The sequence below is a fragment of the Neolamprologus multifasciatus genome, chromosome 3, assembly GCF_963576455.1.
Source record: "Neolamprologus multifasciatus chromosome 3, fNeoMul1.2, whole genome shotgun sequence".
Classification (NCBI taxonomy): domain Eukaryota; kingdom Metazoa; phylum Chordata; class Actinopteri; order Cichliformes; family Cichlidae; genus Neolamprologus; species Neolamprologus multifasciatus.
Window position 1 is genome coordinate 47,893,219 of NC_140441.1, and position 16,113 is coordinate 47,909,331.

Genomic DNA, 16,113 nt, shown 5'->3' on the forward strand with positions numbered 1-16,113 from the left:
CCAAAGGAAAAAGTAGTATAGCTTACTAGGGTATATTAGAATTAACAGTTACTATATACAGTAATGGACTTATATATATATTTTACATCAGATTAAAACTTTGGGTGTAAGAGTCAGATAATTATTTAATAAAAGCTCGACATTTTAAATGAGAATAAGAAAGAAAAGTATGTCTTTGTGCCCCCTTTTCCCTGTTCATGCCCTATCGGCCCCCCTGGCTAAACTTTGCTAGATCCGCCCCTGCACAGTTACCAGCCGTCAGCTGCGTAGAAAAAGATCCTGGTGTAGAAAGTAATATTAAATAAAATAAATTCTAACAACAGCTTATCAAGGTTAAACGTGCTGCTGTTGTTCAGCCGCTGGTTTCCTCTTTCTGGTGCAAAGTGGGCCAAAAACAAAGAAGAGACACGGACTCACGACAGAAATGCCGATCAGCTGATCATTGATCAGTTTTCACGATTGAAGTGGGAGCAGGAGAGAGAGAGAGAGAGGCAGTCGCTCCATATATTGGTTGTTAAGTTTAACGCTGGAATGCTTTACAAACATTCAGAGATGAACTTACACACTTGCTTTACTTCTCTCTGGGATAAATGCTGGTTTGGTAGCACACAGCCGCTCTATCACGTGACCACACTGCTGCAACGTGCTACGGTTATGAGCCGAGTTAGCAAGTTTTGTGAGGTGCTTTTTTATTACTTAATGGATCGGATTACATTTTTTATTTCTCGCCGATATCCGATCCAGGAATTTGGGTCAGTATCGGACCGATACCGATACGTAATATCGGATCGGTCCACCTCTAGTTTAAGGTGTGTCGTGTGACATGTTCAGTATTGTCACACATGTCTAGATTGTCCCTGATATCATAACTGCTCAAACACTGATGATTATATTTGAAGAAGTATTACTGATGGCAGCAAAGTTTGAATTGAGCTCTCTGTCTGTGCTGATTTGTCGCCCTCTGGAGGTCAAAACACAAACTGCATGATGTCACTGTAACCACCAAAGTGACAGGAAGTGTTTTTAAATGACTGAAACACTGAAATGATGCTAACGGCTGTCGTTAGGCTCACTGATAGCAGTGCTGATGTGTTCATGTCAAAAAATGGCTCAGGTCAGACTCCTTCATCCTTCTCCAGCATGAGGCCGCCCTCAGACCCACAGGAGGTCTGACCTTTGACCTCCTGACCCTAACCATTTTTGTCTTGTTGCATCTTTAAATGCAAATCCATCCAAACTGTAGCAAAGCAAAAGAAGCTGGAAGCTGTTCAATGAATGATGTAGTCGAAGGAGCTTGGAAAGAAAAGCGTCTGGACTTCTTTAAGTTGATTGAAGACGTTTCAACATGTGATTTCACAGGAAATCACATGTTAGGGTGGGGCTAGGTCTCACAATGGGTTCACCCAAAACCTTGGCTGATTGCGACCCACACCCGTTCTCACACCTTGGCTTGTGTGATTAGGTAGAGGATCAACATCGGGTCTGTGTCCCTGAATTTAATCACACCTGCTGACTTCATGTGTTCTGCTCTGACAGCTGCCATGTGTCACAGCGTGGATAATAAAGCCATCAAACTTCACTCAGCTCCAATAACACCATCAGTGTTTGATGTCCAGAGGATTCATGAGCTTTAACTACGATAGAAGCTCACAGGAAGTTAAGATGAAGATGAACCATGTTGTGACTGAAGGACAAAGCTGAAACATACAGATGTTTACAGATTCAAGATTCAAAGATTCAAGATTCAAAGCGTTTATTGTCATATGTACAGAAGAAATAGCATGCACAATGCCAAGTTCGATAAGGGTTCAAAGAACAAGATAAGAATAAATAAAAAGATAAAAATAAGGATAAAAATAATTAAAAAAATAAAATAAAAAGATAAATAACTGCAAATAAGTACAAATAAGTAATTGAAGACACGTGTGGTCTGCAGATGTCGATGTACATTGATGTACAAAAGAGTTTAATGTGCAAAATGAACTTATTGTGCAAAGTGACCTGATGTGCAAACTGCAGTTTGAAGTCGATCAGCTGTTCAGGAGTCTGATAGCAGTGGGGAAGATGGAGTTGTTGAGTCTGGATGTTCTAGATTTCACACTTCTGAACCTTCGTCTCGAGGGCAGAGGTGTGTCTCTCCTCTGGACTCTGTGATGGTAGATGCTCTGCAGAGAGAGCAGTGGGGTCCTGATGCTCTTCTCCAAAGTTGTTATCACTCTGCAGGCGTTTGCGGTCCATAGCAGTAGTGCTGCCGTACCATGCAGTGATGCAGCTGGTCAGTGTGCTCTCCACAATGCAGCTGTAGAAGCTGCTGAGGATCTTGGCCAACATACCAAATTTCCTGAGCCTCCTCAGGAAATATAGCAGCTGCTGAGCCTTCTTGACCAGCTGTGTGGTGTTCAGTGTGCAGGGGAGGTCCTCACTGATGTGGACGCCCAGGTACTGCTGCTCACCCTCTCCACTTCAAGGAACGGGGAAAAACAGCGGCTGGTGAGGCCTCTTCTTCTTCCTCGTGTCCACTATTCAATTCAATTCAATTCCATTTTATTTATATAGCGCCAAATCACAACAAAAGTCGCCTCAAGGCGCTTCATAGATACAGAGAAAAACCCAACAATCATATGACCCCCTATGAGCAAGCACTTTGGCGACAGTGGGAAGGAAAAACTCCCTTTTAACAGGAAGAAACCTCCAGCAGAACCAGGCTCAGGGAGGGGAGGGGCATCTGCTGCGACCGGTTGGGGTGAGAGAAGGAAGACAGGATAAAGACATGCTGTGGAAGAGAGACAGAGGTTAATAACAGATATGATTCGATGCAGAGAAGTCTATTAACACATAGTGAGTGAGAAAGGTGACTGGAAAGGAAAAACTCAATGCATCATGGGGATCCCCGGCAGCCTATGTCTATTGCAGCATAACTAAGGGAGGATTCAGGGTCACCTGGTCCAGCCCTAACTATATGCTTTAGCAAAAAGGAAAGTTTGAAGCCTAATCTTAAAAGTAGAGATAGTGTCTGTCTCCCGAATCAAAACTGGAAGCTGGTTCCAAAGAAGAGGGGCCTGAAAACTGAAGGCTCTGCCTCCCATTCTACTTTTAAATACTCTAGGAACAACAAGTAGGCCTGCAGAGCGGGAGCGAAGTGCTCTAATAGGGTGATATGGTACTACAAGGTCATTAAGATAAGATGGGACCTGATTATTTAAGACCTTGTATATGAGGAGCAGGATTTTGAATTCTGGATTTAACAGGAAGCCAATGAAGGGAAGCCAAAACAGGAGAAAAGCATCTATCAACTATCATCTCCTTTGTCTCATTAGTGTTGAGGGTGAGGATGTTGTCCTCACACCTTGACACCAGACCAGCCTCCTCTCTCCTATATGCCACGTCGCCCTCTCCAGTGATGCGACTGATCACTGCAGTGTCATCCGTGAACTTCAAATTGATGTTATCTTTGTTGGAGGCGACACAGTCATGGGTGACCAGGGTGTAGAGGATGAGGACGCAACCCTGTGGGACGCCAGTGTTTGTGATAATACTGGCTGAAGTCTTGTTGGCGATCCTGACAGACTGAGGCCTGCCAGTCAAAAAGTCCTGTTGCCAGTCACAGAAGGTGGGGTGCAGGCCGAGTGTTGCCAGCTTGTGAGTGAGTTTGTGTGGGATCACTGTATTGAAAGCAGAGCTGTAATCAATTAAAAGTACCCTGATGTAGGAGTCTTTGTTTTCCAGGTGGGAGAGTGAATAGTGAAGGGCAGCAGTGATGGCTGCGATTTAGCCTGGAGAAATAGTTTGTTGCTTTATAAGAAAGCCCTCCGCAAAGCCAGAACATCTTACTATTCGTCACTGATTGAAGAAAATAAGAACAACCCCAGGTTTCTCTTCAGCACTGTAGCCAGGCTGACAAACAGTCAGAGCTCTTTTGAGCCAACCATCCCTTTAACGCTAACTAGTAATGACTTCATGAACTTCTTCACAAATAAAATTTTTATCATAAGAGATAAAATTACCAATAATCATCCCACAGATGTAATATTATCTACAGCTACTCTTAGTACCGTTGATGTTAAGTTAGACTCCTTTTCTCCAATTGATCTTTCTGAGTTAACTTCAATAATTACTTCCTCCAAACCATCAACGTGTCTTTTAGACCCCATTCCTACAAAACTGCTCAAAGAAGTCCTGCCATTAATTAATTCTTCGATCTTAAATATGATCAACCTATCTCTAATAATCGGCTATGTACCACAGGCCTTCAAGCTGGCTGTAGTTAAACCTTTACTCAAAAAGCATCTCTAGACCCAGCAGTCTTAGCTAATTATAGGCCAATCTCCAACCTTCCTTTCATATCAAGCATCCTTTTTTCCATCAAGCATCCTGACTATGCTAACAACCTGTCAAACGTCTCCTCTTGTCCACAGAAGTCACACTTCCCTGTGTCATGTTTATCTTTTAAAGTGTGCTATTCAAGCCTGTGTGACCAAATCTTACTCTGCAGATTATATCCTCGTCTCTCCTGCAGCTTCTTCTACACTGCCCAACTGTTTTCTGTATAATAATATCTGCCTTTCCCATCTCTGTCCCATTGTGCCTGCCACTCGTCATTCATCTTTACCTTGATTATACTCTTCACCTCACGTTTACTGTGTTTTATAGTCAAACCTACATGACTTCTTCTTGCTGCACCTTTTGCAAACTTATCGTCCTGTTCATTGCCATCAACACCGATATTCACAGGAAGCCATAAGAAATCCACTTCTGTCCCTCTGTGTTTAATTCTATACAATAAATGAAATCAAAAACAATATCTTGCCTAGAGTTTGAAGACATATTACCTGTACTCACTAGCGCGCTGCTAGAGTCCAAGCAAACCAAATACCTCCCTACTGGTGCGTCCTCCACCCAGTTCAAAGCCAGTAAAATCGCTACCAACTCCCCAGTATAAACTGCCACATAATCTGTAATTCTTTTACTCATCACGAAACTTATTTCTGGGATAACAAATGCAACAGCCGTTCTTTTATCTGACAGTGTTGACGCACCAGTAAATATCCTCACATGACCTGAGTACTTTCCCACTATATGAACCTGGCTTTTAGTCGCCCCTCCTCCCTCGCCACAAGCTTCCTTTAGAACATATCTTATAAAAAAACTACTTTATTGACAATTAGCAATAACAATTACAGACAGTCTAGAAGAAGAATCACATAAACAAGGAGCAGAAGTTTATGGTTTTAATAGCTTTTATATTTTGGGAAAGTTTTAAAAATATTGTTTGGTTTTATTTCTAAAGCATTGAAAGGACGGCTTTGCATTAGAAAAGTAAGATCAGTAAATGAATCCATTAAAATTATTTTGCCTTGTTTGCAAAAGAAGCCAAACAATATTTTTGTTACAAAGAGAGAACTCAGAATAGATCAAAGATCACAAACATCAGGCACTGATGGAAACACCCAAACACAGAAACAGATGCACCAACAGGTGAATGAGGCATGTTGTATAAATGACTTTGAGTGCTCAGGTAGAAACGCATGAAGAACCAGTGCGTCTAATATTTGGAAACTAATCTGTGTTTGAGCGTGCTGGATGAGACACAGATCATGTTGGAGAGCGAGGACGTCATCTTTCTTCCCGAGTGTGTAACTACAGGACGTGTGCAGAAGGTTTAAGCACAATCGTCCTCCTGACAGTTATTGATGAACGAGTCCTTCAGGGAGGCTCCAAGATCACTGTGGGTTTTACCAGCAGCTGCTAAACGTGTAAACTGAGAGGTGTTGGTGCTTTATGCATGAAGATGTGCATGTTTGCATCACTTTAACAGTGCAGACGGCTTCTTTCCTCATGTGCACCCATTTCATATGTTTTTATTGTGATGTTTAGTAATATCTGCTTTCCTCCTTCAGGGAGACGATAAAGTGACCTCGACCTTAAACATGTGGAGAGAACGTTTGACAAACAGTCCTGGGAAAAGGATGACTACTTACTAAAATGTAAGGCAGCTAATGTGTGTGACCTTAGCAGAACAAATGCATCATGGCTGCAACGCTCCAGTGTGTTTAAACATTTGAACATTTTCTGTGGCTTCAAACCAGCAGCTCCTCTGTACTCACTCATTTTTGTGTATCTGTCAAAGTGATTGTTGTCTTTAAAAAGCCTTTTGTGTTTGAGTTTTGTGAGCAGTGCCGAGCTTCTCTTTAGTCTAAGGTGAGTCGATATATTTGATTCCATTGTTTGGCGTGAAGGCGTTTTCAAAGTCAGCAGCAGCAAACGCTGAACAAGCAAAGTTTGTGCACCATTAGAGACAGCAGTGGATCTACTGACCTGTAGGTGTTGGAGGTGTTTGTGTGCAGCTGTGGGTGAGTCAGCTTTATTTCACTTATCAATGACAGGGCGCTGTTAGCTTTGAGTTAGGATCCACTGAGCTGTTTCATCTACTCTGTCACTGCCAGCAAGCAGAGCCCAGGGTTGGCTTCATAACCTGGATGTGGCCTTGCTCAAGGGCACTTTAGCAGCATGTTCCCAGCAGTAATAGAGGCATTCAAACTGGTCACCCTGGAGTAGGAATTACCCAGAAATGTCACCTTATGTCAGAAGTTTTAGTGAGACAGGAACAACATTACAGCTCTGATGTCATTGATCTGTGCAATGAGGACATATTGAACTGTGAGGATGTGGCACCCCTGTGAGGGAATGACCACATTAATATTATTTTGTGTAAAACACTGATGTAACGGGACATTTTTCATTACTATATGTATTTATTTTCAGTTTCTTTAAAAGGATAGAAAACCCATGTAACAGGGATTCATTTTGTGTTAGAAAGGAGTGAGGGCGGAACTTTGGTGGTTGCTCCGGGGTTTCAGGGTGCAGTAAGTGGAGCCCACCTTCTGCTGCTTCCTCAGACACTTTCTGGAGGAAAGCAGAGATGCATCGTGTCCTCCTTACCCCGCTCTTCACCTGCTTTTACAGGTAAATGGTGCTCGCACCGAAAATGTTGTTTATTGTTACCATGGTTACCCACATTAATATGAATGAGAGAGTTAAGGTGGTCCGCCCGAGTTATTTATATGTAAACATGGGAAAAACCAGAGGAGTGTCCCGCACGGGCTCCACCTAACGAGCGGGCTCGCTCGTTAGGTGGAGCGCTCGTGAAGCAGCGTCAGTGCGCTCCTATGCTCTGTGCAAACGTGTTGTAATGCTCCAATCAAACCAGTTCAGTGAGATGTGAATGTTAATAGTTATGTTAAAGTGACTAGTGAGCTAGTGTAACACAAGCACTCTGAGCAACTCTGTGTAGCTAACAGAGGCATTCACAGTTAATTAAATAAGCTGGGTTTCATGATGCACTAAATAGTGATTTTGCCAGTAAATTACTGAAGGGAACAAATGTGATGTATTTACCGATGCTGTTGTTGAATATAACTGTTCAGCCAGTAAGACACTGCAGAAGACAATGTGATGTGTTCATTGATATGATAAAGGAATGTAACTGTTATGGAAAGAAGTGTGAATTTGAGAAACTGAACATATTGTCATCGTGGTCTTCATCCTTGGGACCCATAACATGTGCATGAATTAAACGGTCCTTAAGACATGAGAAAAAGGAGAAGTGATTTTTGTTTGTATGAAACTTAAGAGTTATTAGGGAAGTTGAGCTGCAGCATTGTTGGGTGGAGTGGAAGAAAAGAAATGCACCAAAACTGCAAGTCATGCCAGTGCGTCAAAGAGCAAAGTGAAATCTTGCTTTAATAAAAATTATCTATCTGCATTCAAAGTCAGAATTGTGGACATTCATTCTATTACTTCCTTAAAACAGTAAACGGTAAGACTTTATGTGTGTTAACTCCTAACATCAGATTTAGGGTTCTTATAGGTTATTCTAGTCAATCATAACACGTCCTTGGGACCTACTGTCCAGGTCACTAAATTTTACTCAGCACAATAACAAGCGCCATAGATCATTAGAGGAGAGCTGCCGTTAATAAGTGCGACTGACAAATATGTTTCATTAAGGTTGCCAATGAGAGCATAGAGTCAGAGGTAGTGCAGGGCGGGCGCTTAGACGAAGGCAGTTAGAGGCTGAGCGAGTCTCCTCGGATGGAGAGCCGGTCCAGACCACCTGTACAGGGGTAACTGGGATCTAACATCCTTTATAATCCTTTGCAGTGCGTAATTGAATGGCGAGAGGTTCTATAACATGTGCAAATAGCAATGGGGACAGAGAGCACCCTTGCCTCGTAGAGCGTTAGAGGGAGAAAGGACGAGAAATTATATTATTTGTATTAACCGAGGCCTGGGGCTTTGTATAAAGCAGCTTAAAGCAGCCTTAGTGTTAATCAATTTGAATGTTAAACTATAAGTTTACTTGCGACATATACTGACTCATTCTGCTTTCCATAAACTTATTTATTCGCTCAAAAAGACAAAAAAAGGGAGGATGATGTAAGAATATCGTCTCAACAGCATGGTAACGTATTTTACCTGAATAAAAGCTAATCAGCTCAGTCAGTGAGTGTTACCATCCGATAATGTCTTTCTTCATCAGCTGTGCCAGTGCCATCTACTCCGTTTCATCTTCGGGTGATCGGTTTGTTGGTCAAGGTAAATTTCTCTGCCTGCTTTAGTCTGCTTTAGCTTCTTCTCGCAGCGCAGATATGTCCCTGCTGACTCCTTTGTGCATACCAGCGAGCTAGATTTTAATGCTGTCAAATTGTCTTCATACGGTTTCAGTCCTGCCCGTATTTCTGCACGCAGCGTCCTCACAGATATAGGCGCTTTCTCCCCCGTCTCCACGTTAGCATCAGCTTTCACTTTGGTTGCTTCGCCTTGTTCTCCACTAGTGATGGTAAATGTGATGTTTTTGACTGAATCGAGTTTCAATGAGTCACTCACCAAAGTTTGAGTCATTTGAGTCACTGAGTCATTTGATCAGAGAGTGAAAAAAATGTACATTTTCACTCAAATTTAATTTGTTTCTCTTTTCATGTATATCCTACTGCTAAGATGAGTGATTGAAAAAGAAAAACAACTGTTTTTATAGAGCAGTGGTCGGCAACCTTTCTGATGGCGAGTGCCATTTAAAATTTCCTCAGAAGTCAGTGTGCCATATGATTGCATTAGCAATACATTTAATAACACTCTATATCAGGGGTGGGCAATTCCAGGCCCTGAGGGCCGGTGTCCCTGCAGGTTTTAGATGTGTCCTTGAAGCAACACAGCTGATTTAAATGGCTAAATTAGCTCCTCAACATGTCCTGAAGTTCTCCAGAGGCCTGGTAACGAACTAATCATGTGAATCAGGTGTGGTGACCCAAGGTGAGATCTAAAACCTGCAGGACACCGGCCCTCGGGGCCTGGAATTGCCCACCCCTGCTTTATATTAACAGTTACACACTATATAGAACCACTTTATAGAATTATATTTGTTCGCAGATGTTGGCAGCTATCAGCGAATAGTTATCAGCTATTTTGAAACAAAAAAAAAGACTTTTTAACCATAACAAGAACTCCATAACAGCAAATGAACTTTACAGCAGAAAAATGCACATGCTATTTATGGTCTCCTCACAGCAATGATAAGAAACATAAACTGGGCCAATATGGCATGTTTGTTAATACAGGGACACACATGTTAATGTGATCTCTGGTCTCCCACTCAGAGACACAGGTCTCCGAGTGTCCAGCATTCAGACGGCTACCTGAGGACACTTATGTGAGAGAAAATCTGCTCACACAGATATGTAGAGCCAAATACTGTCAATAAGGCCTCTGCAATGTTGTGAAGATGGTTAAACTTGTCAGGTAGTGATGTCCAGCAGGTGAAAATGCAGCTCCATGAACACACACAGCTGTGGATTCCAGCTGCTTCGATGTTATATGTCTGATTTCTATACATTTTACATCAGATAAAAACTTTGGTTGTAAGCTTCAGATAATTATTTATTAAAAGCGAGACATTTTAAATGAGAATAAGAAAGTATTTCTTTGTGCCCCCCCTTTCCCTGTTAATGCCCTACCTGCCCCCCTGGCATAACTTTGCTAGACCCTCCCCTGCACAGTTACCAGCTGTCAGCTACATAGAAAAGGATCCTGGTGTTATTTGTCTCTCAGAAACAGTTCATAACTTCCCTTCAACTCATTCATGTCACCTAAAAGGTAAACCTGTTTCTCCATCATCTGTTCAGCTCTGATGATTCAGTAAGGACATCTCCTGGTTTCATCTTCATGTTTCCCTCTCACCACATATCCAAACCGACATCATGACCAGCAGCTTTTACAGCTGTGGCTCCAGCAAACATCAGCTGATACTAGAAATTAAGATTAAATAAATTATAACAACAGCTGATCAAGCTTAGCGCGACATCCGCTGGTTTCCTCTTTCTGGCGCAAAGTGGGTGATAAACAAACAAGAGAGTAAAGCCGATCAGCTGATCACTGATCAGTTTCATGATTGAAGTAGACACAGGAGAGGGAGAGAATGAGAGAAGAAGAGGCAGCTGTGCAGCGTAACGACAGAATAAATCCAGCTTTGTGTCTTTTTCCATTCTAGCTGAAGTCCGGGACAAACTGTGTTCCTTTTCAGCTCAATACGAAACAAATTTTCTCTGAATGCGGGACGATTCCGTCTTTTTACAGGACGGTTGGACAACTCTACTAACTTATGAATAAAATAAAGTTCGCTACAACAATGCTGATGAAAACTCCGTCATGCTAGACAAACTGTTCCTTTTCACCTCAACACAAAACGTGTAATATTTTCTCTCAATGCGGGACGATTCCGTCTTTTTACGGGGCGGTTGGAAACTCTACTAACTAACTTTATGAATTAAATAAAGTTCAACATCAGTAACATCAAAGATTGAAAATGTTACGTCATTCAGGGGTAAAACCGCAAAGGATTCTGGGAACGAGAGGCAAGCGGTACTAGCGCACGCAGGCTTTCACATGAAAACAGTCACACAGTGATAAAAAGAAACACAAAAAATAGGAAGAAGCTGTTGTATTATTAACTGCAATAGCCGGTCGCATGACAGCCACGGGAAGCCGACGGGTAAAGAGATCGGTTGTTATCGGATTACATCATGGAAGAGAAATTGTTTAAGCCATGTTTCCGAAATAACAAAGAGCCAACGGATGGCCTGGATTGCAGCCATTCGAAGACCAAATATAACGTCCCAGAACACTCCAGCTCACATGTTAGTCTGCTCCAAGCATTTGCACAAAGGTAAGTCTTCTGTTGTAGTTATTACATAATTTATCATAACACAATTGTTGATGTAGGTTACAAATAAGTCTTATATTGATTTGAATTGAATTCATTGCGCTATGCTGCTTTGTTCACTGTGGCTTTGCGGGCTAATGTTTGCCAATTTTTTGATGTGTTTTATAGAAAAACCAGCCTACAAAATGCTGGAATGCGATCCAGACTGTGCACCCTCTATCAACCTGGGTCATACCGAGTGTAAAGCTGCTACCACAGTGAGATTTGATTGGTTAAGAGAGAGAGCGATATCAAAACAGCCACGAAACGTCCCGCATATATGTGCCCAAGGGTTGTATTGAAGCAAGCAAGTGATGAATAACTGTTTTCCAGCTATGTTGTTTTTTTTTCATTGTTGATTTGTTTTTCACCAAAGCAGCTAATAAAGCACGTTGGAATACAATTTTGCCTCTTTCTATTAAGATTCTATAATAGAATGAAACAATAATGCCAGTTATAAATAAAGAAAAATTGAATGAATTACAAAACACTCTTTTTTTTCTAGTAGATCTGAAAATGTTGTGTAATACTACAACCTGAAACTAACAAATAGATTGTGTTGGCCTTTACAGGAGATAAAGATAGCAGCTGTGAGACGAGCTGATATCCAGTTCGCTTCCATCTCCAGATATCTGTTGGTGCTCCAGACATTTTCACTCTGGTAAGTTCTATATATGTTCATATCACTCTTTATAGCTTAATAATATTATCGTTGTGGCTCTCGGAGGTTATAGAAATTGTGAACAAACATAGAATTGAGTGACTGTGCAGACATACGTGCTATGTAACGATTCGCTAATTCTTTCGCACAACTGTAGGGAAGCCTGCCTATGAAATGGATCAAACAAATCCAGACTGGGTACCAACGTTACACATGGGGCACTCCGAAATCCGAATGTTGTGTAATACTGTAACCTGAAATGATAATTAGATTGCGTTGGCCTGTACAGGAGATAAAGAAAAAAATGTAACAACAGCTGTGAAATGGAATAGTCCAAATCACCAAAGCAAACTGGACCAGGGCTTGTTGCAGGGATCTGAAGTTACTAAACATTTTGTGAGTGTATGCACTCACACTTCACTCAGGATCATATAATAATAAATATGAGCGTGATGAAAGTTGGGCAGCACGCTAACGTTCTTACTCCACTCTGTATGCTCGTATGGGTCTGACCCTTTCACTTCTTTGATTTTTTCCTCGTCCTTTTTTTGCCTTTTCAGTCAAGTCTGTCTTCGTACGGACCTGCTGAGTTCTCCTGTTGTTTTGTACATAACTGTTTTTGGGGCAAATAAAATGCAAGTAGGGATTAAAACCGCAGAATTAATGATTACCGGTGCTGGAAATACTAGTGTTTGATGCAGTGTTTTGATTTTGTTGCCACTCGTACCCAACATGCAATGCGCGAAAGTCACGTGGTCTGTCAATCTCTATAGAAACTCATCATGCTAGCTAGTACGAAGTACGAGTTATTGTAACTGACTGACTGTAAAAAGTCAGCACAAGGAAAATAAACTCCACCTAAACTTGGTTTATATCTGACCCAGATAGACTGCAGGTCATAACTTCTTACCTGAAGTTCAGTTCACCTGACACTCGGACCGGTGTTCCAGATTAACTGGCGCTTAGATTAACTGGATTTGCTCGAACAGAGGTGTGGCAGACTTGCCTTTCAGGAGCTGCTACCGACAAACCAGCAAAAAAATGCCAAATGTTTCATCTGTGACACTTGTGAGGTTATCTCAAACACACTCCGTCAGTCTTGATGCTGTTGAACAACAAAATGTTTAAAAATGTCGCGAGTTTACCTGGTGATATTCTCATGCGCAACGCGATCGGTGAAAACGGCAAACAATTAACACCACGCCGATGCTGTTCACAGGACAGCGAGAGTAAACGATCGGGAGACTCTTGTCGTCGTTATCGTTCCCCTCGCTACGTTTTATTTACTCCGATTTCAGTGTTTTTGCTTCACAACTAAAGCGTGCAGTTTACTTTGTGTGCACTAACATGGACTCGAATCAACCAGCGCCACCTCTGGCCAAGTGCCACAACCTACAGCCAGATCAACTTGTGACACACATCTGCACCACGTTTGAATTCGTTTCATGCACAACACATTTGTACCTTTCAATTGTGTCTGTTTGTGCGTCATGCAAATAAACCTTTGCATGACGCACATGTTTATTTGCTACTGGAAGCCTCATCTTGAAGAAAAATTATGGTCAGAATTTATACAGACTGTTCTTTATCTTTTCATTGTCGTCTGAAACACAGAAAAAATATCAATGTTGGAAAATATGACATTTATATCTAGTTTCTAAAGGATGGTTTAATTCTCCGAAGGCCACCACAGACATGATAAAGTTATTTCATCATTATAATGCACAAAAACAAAAATCAGGATGAGCCCTGCTGCTCACCAAACTTGTGTTGAATAATAATTTGTGAATCATTTAGTTTAAAACATCAACTGACTGAATCCATGAATCTCATCATGTGTTTCTGAGTGAAAGACACAGACATGTACAGACTGAACTGTTTCTCTAACAGGTAAGACTAACTACACAGAGTCACTGACCCAGAGCAAAATAATAGTTTATCAATACTGAAACCCATTATCAAACCATCCGATGGAGCACAGAACCCAAATCCAGGATAAAGAGGTTCAGTGAATGTGGTGTGGAAGGTGTGGAGGTGGATCAGAGAGTCAGAGGAGACTCTGTAGAAGGACAGAGTGCCAGCAGGACAGTCCACATACACTGCTACTCTGTTAGAGACAGAGGAGATGGAGGAGGAGGAGATGGGTGTTTCTCTCTTATTGTGCCACACAGAGGAATAATGATTCAGAGCAGAAAAGACTCCAGGACTGATCATTTCTACAAACACACACTCATCACTCCTCCCTTTCCTTTTGATTCCTCTGTAACTCACTGATATCCAAGCCCTCCTCGTCCACTCGACCTCCCAGTAACAGCGACCTTCAGATCCGTCTTTACACAGCAGCTGATCAAACATCAAATCTGTCTGGATGATCAGGATATGACTGAACCTCCTTCACATGTGTCACCTTCCTGTTGTTGTCAACAACATCATCACGTGCCTGGAGACTGCATTGCTGGAAAAATGTAATTCGATTTTTTATAACACCAAAATTAGGAACGAACATACTTCATTATCCACAACCGTGTTGGAGGAGCTTGTGGAGATGTAAATGTGAATCATTCCCATGTTTTTCTGGTTCTGTCCCAAGATTACAAAATTTTAGGAAGATGTTCATTTAGTTATAGGTAAAATTCTGGGTTATGCTGTTTCTAAGTCTTGTACATTATTATACTTTGGTGTCATTACGGGAAATGTGATGAAAGAAGATAGATACATATTGAAAATTATGCTTGCTGCCTGTAAAAAGGCAATCACAAGAAAAAATGTACAAGATAGACCCACCATCACAGGACGAATGGATCAAAATTACAGATGAAATACAAATTATGGAACAACTGACTTACAGAATAAGGACTCAGGAAGATTAATACCATAAAAAGTGGGAGAAATGGGACTGAGTACATAAACCCAACAGGATAAAGACCAACACATTGATAATGAGAAATGATCAAATTGTAGAAACAAGGTGATCCAAGATGTTTTGTTTGTTTTTTTACCCTACCTGTTGTATTTATCTTTTTTTTGTTCTGTTTTGTTGTTACCCCTACCCTCCCCTGTATAGTGTTTAAAGAAAAACAATAAAAAGAAAGTATTAAAAATATATATATATTTTTAAAAACTTCAAAAGAGCAAAACTCATAATCACATCACATTTTACTCTCCTTTATAAAGCACGATGTCCAGGGAGCATTGACATGTGCCACAGTCAAGGTTTCAACACACTGTGACATTCATGCTGTCAGGGAGTGGGTGCATATTAAATGTAAAGACTGGGACTGGGCTACAAAAAACTGATCCAGTACAGGTAGAGTGCAGCAGCCAGTGCATCACATATTTTGAGCTAATGCAGCAGGTCATCACACCACATACTGCTTTCTATGTAAAGGAGCCTTCATTCTCAGATTAGGGCTGTTTTGACCATAAAGTCTGTCTCACAAGGGCAGCCACTGGTCCAGGCGAGGATGCCTCCACAGTGGGATGTCTGAGGGTGCAGACATGGGTGAAGTTAGGACCAGGTGCCAGTGGACCTGTGGACCATCTGGAGATAGGAGTTATTGTTTCACTCCACCAAAAGCAGGAGAGAAAGAGGTTTATTAATAATCCTTCCTTAAGTATTAAATGCTCTGTAGAGCAAATTTGTAACAGCAAATTGTTTTGTGCGTTCTGATTGCTGTAGACCATTGTTAATCAATCCAGTGCCGTGTCTTCTGCATGGCAGCGGTCCCCAACACCCGGGCCCGTTTGGTACCGGGCGCGAAAGTTGAGGCTCGGGTGTGAAGTGTATGGTTTTCAGGGTTTTTAATCGTAAAGTTGGGTTCCCTGGGTCTTTTTTCCCGTGTTGTAGTCGTGTGTCTTATTTTGAAAGAACTATTTACGCGTTACCATAGCGACCAGAGAGCATCAAGAAGCAGAGAGGAGGATGTTACTCTCAATGTTGTTGGTGCATTTCAGGAGGACCCTGCTAATAAAGTTACACAATCACACAGTGAATTCACGTTTATTATTATATTTACAAAATACCACAGTTTTTGTCTTTGTCTGTATCATTTTATTTTGTTGTTTATCCGGACACCTTAAAGGCCGGGTCCTGAAAATATTTTCTGACATAAACTGGACCGTGGTGCAAAAAAGGTTGGAGACCGCTGCTGTACAGTACATAATGAGATTAGTTTGTCAAATTTATATAAATCTTCGA

General features: G+C 41.5%; 1 protein-coding gene and 1 long non-coding RNA gene across 2 annotated transcripts in view; one reads left to right on the forward strand and one right to left on the reverse strand.

Annotated features, from left to right (window-relative positions):
• Positions 1–14,108, forward strand: part of LOC146523742 (uncharacterized) — a 91,112-nt gene extending 77,004 nt beyond the window's left edge. Inside the window, exon 3 of the long non-coding RNA XR_014873100.1 lies at positions 11,384–14,108. This is a non-coding gene — a long non-coding RNA (uncharacterized LOC146523742). The remainder of the gene's footprint in view (positions 1–11,383) is intronic.
• The window catches only part of LOC146523743 (protein NLRC3-like), a 183,412-nt gene that overhangs the window by 22,013 nt on the left and 145,286 nt on the right, over positions 1–16,113 (reverse strand). The gene's annotated exons all lie outside the window — the stretch shown is intronic.